Source organism: Dendropsophus ebraccatus, chromosome 2, assembly GCF_027789765.1.
Source record: "Dendropsophus ebraccatus isolate aDenEbr1 chromosome 2, aDenEbr1.pat, whole genome shotgun sequence".
Classification (NCBI taxonomy): Eukaryota; Metazoa; Chordata; class Amphibia; order Anura; family Hylidae; genus Dendropsophus; species Dendropsophus ebraccatus.
Genome location: NC_091455.1, coordinates 153,189,070 through 153,192,272, shown reverse-complemented (window position 1 = coordinate 153,192,272; position 3,203 = coordinate 153,189,070).

The window sequence follows — 3,203 nt, the reverse complement described above, 5'->3', positions numbered from 1 at the left end:
ACAGATTGAATGGATGTTGAAACAAACTAAAGACATTAAACCTAAAATCCTTGATTTAGAGACAACTCTTAAGACTGTGCTGAATGATGATGAGTATGACAAATTTATCTCCAAGCAAACAGCTTTTCTAGAAAAACACAAGAAGGAGATTCAGGAAGAAAAAAAACACAAGTGGTACAGAGACTCACAAGATTATCTGTCTGGGAGAATTTACATGTGGAGAGATGTAGCGGACAGTAGCAACAACTACAGGAAGAAACAAAGGAAAGACTCGACTAAACCATCATCTGATAACAAAGGAAAAAATGAGGCTGTTTTTTTAGATCAGCATACTCCGGGAATCGAAAATCCCGGAGGGGGGGGGGACGCAAAAGAAAAAGGAGCCAGAAAAGGGAGAACAACCAGACTCAACAGCAACAGCAAAGTGGGGACTCCAAAAACACGTCAGAAGTAACATCAAACGTGGTAAATATTTCATCTACCCCATTAACACCTGAACAATTGCATGTTTTATCTAAGGGTCTTAATTTTTGTCCCAGTACAACAATTGATTGGTTTGAAATTGATCTTGATTTGATTAGATTTGCAAGACGATTGAATTTGAAAGTTTGGTTTAAAAATAATGTTCCCTGTAACATATCGAATGATAAATGCAAAACCACATTTGATATGCAGACATTGGGGTTAAGAACAGAGAGTGATTTTGTACCACCAACTACGCCATCTTCAATAGACACATTTTTGCAGTTGGTCAGGCATGACATTGAGAACATACAAGCAGTTACCAGAGAGGGAGATGTAATACATCCAAACATGACAAGCAGTGATATGCAGGCTGTGCAATCTCTTGTCCATGGCCACGACCTAGTCATCAAACCCGCTGATAAAGGGGGAGCGATCGTGGTCATGGACAGGGATCTGTATATCGCTGAAGCCATGAGACAACTTTGTGATCGTGATGTCTACATGCCATTGTCCAGTGACCCAAAATTCAAGATAATGCATAACATTAATACCATCCTTCAAGAAGGCTTAATACAAAAAATCATTGATGAAAAGCAGGATTACTAACCGGTAATCTTGTTTTCATAAGCCCATGACAGCACCCCTGGAGAGGACCTCCCACCGCAGGACAGGAAACCTGTGAAGATAAAAGCTTGACACACCTCTCCACACCTCAGTTCTGAACAAGTATTCCAGCGGAAACAAATAACTAAAATCAGTAAAATAAAATTAATTTGTCAATTTATAAAGGTAATCTTAGGGCGGGTATACATGAGGGGTGCTGTCATGGGCTTATGAAAACAAGATTACCGGTTAGTAATCCTGCTTTTACCCTGACGCCCAATGACAGCACCCCTGGAGGATTAAGCTAGTAATTCTAACTAGGGGGGGACTACAGCCGACAACACTTTGCGGCCGAAAGCCAAGTCTGAGATAGGATTTAATTGAAGCCTATAATGTCTCAAAAAGGTATGAACCGAGGACCAAGTTGCGGCTTTACATATTTGGTCTAAGGTGGCGTCTGCCCTTTCTGCCCAGGATGTGGCGACTGCTCTGGTAGAATGGGCTGTAAAATAGGCCGGAGGACTTACTTTCTGAGCTTCATATGCCATAATGATAGCCTGTCTTATCCATCTACTAACAGTGGGTTTAGAAGCCGCTTTACCTTTGTTAGTGCCTAGAAACTGTATTAAAAGGTTCTCGGCCTGACGGAAGCTACTCGTAACTTCTAGGTACTTGAGGAGGCATCGCCTTACGTCTAAGGTATGAAAAAAGACTGTTCCCTGCTATTTGTGGCGTTAGTACAAAAGGAAGGAAGCACTATCTCCTGATTTCTGTGAAAATCTGAGACTACCTTGGGAAGAAAAGATGGAAGTGTCTTCATGATGACTCTGTCATCTAATACCTGGGTATAGGGAGGAAAGGCTGACAGGGCTTGTAACTCTCCTACTCTGCGGGCTGTGGTGATCGCTAAAAGGAAGGAGAGTTTGAGAGACAGGATTTTGATGGGCAGATCATCTAAAGGTTCAAAGGGTGGGCCTGTCAGAGCATCTAGTACTAGATTAAGGTCCCACGGGGGAACCGTAACCCTACTTGTAGGATTCAGCCTAACTGCACCTGTGACGAATCTTTTGATCAGTGAATTTTCGGCAAGTTTACAGTTTAGAAAGGAGCTGAGAGCTGATATTTGAACTTTCAGGGTGCTTGGTTTGAGATTTTTTTCTAACCCTGCTTGTAAGAAACTTAAAATAACGGGGATATTTGGAACTCCTAGGGGATCTTGTCTACCATCTGCAAACCTAAGGAAAGCTCTCCACACTCTATGATAGATAGTAGAAGTAACATCCTTTCTACTTGCTAGCAAGGTATTAATAACATCGTCAGATAAGCCCCTACCTCGCAGAATTATCCTTTCAGCATCCAGGCTGTTAAGTGTAGGTGAGGTGAGCCTGGATGATGGGACTGGGCCCTGGAGGAGAAGATCTTCCCTGTCTGGGAGGATCCAGGGAGGACACTGAGATAACTGCCTCAGTCTGGTGAACCAGGGTCTCCTGGGCCAAAACGGAGCGATCAGAATTATATTCGCCTTGTCTTCCATCACTTTCTTTAGTACTTTTGGAATGAGGTTGAGTGGGGGAAAGGCGTAACCTTTGATGTGTTTCCAACTCTGGGCAAAGGCATCTACTGCTGTTGGAGAGTCCTTGGGATTTAGGGAGAAGAATCTGCGGAGTTTTCTGTTCTCCCTGGTTGCAAATAGATCTACCGTCGGCGAACCGAACCTTTCTACAACCATGTTGAAGGTTTCCATGTTGAGCCCCCACTCTGATTGGCTGAGATGAACTCTGCTCAAAAAGTCTGCTGTTTGATTCTGGGTCCCCTTCAGGTGGACTGCAGAAAGGGAGGAAAGGTTTTTTTCTGCAAAGCTGAAAATTTGAGCTGACAGATGAAGAAGAGTTTGACATCTGGTGCCCCCTTGCTTGTTGATATACGCTAACGCAGTTGTATTGTCCGAGTATATCAAGACATCCTTTGATGATATCACATGGGCTAGGTTCTCCAGGGCAAACTGGACTGCCCGAAGTTCCTTGTAATTCGAGGACATGTGGTTTATACCTTGAGGCCAGGAACCCTGCAGTAGCTGATGACCTGAGTGAGCCCCCCACCCCCAGGGGCTGGCGTCTGTTGTAATCCTTATGACC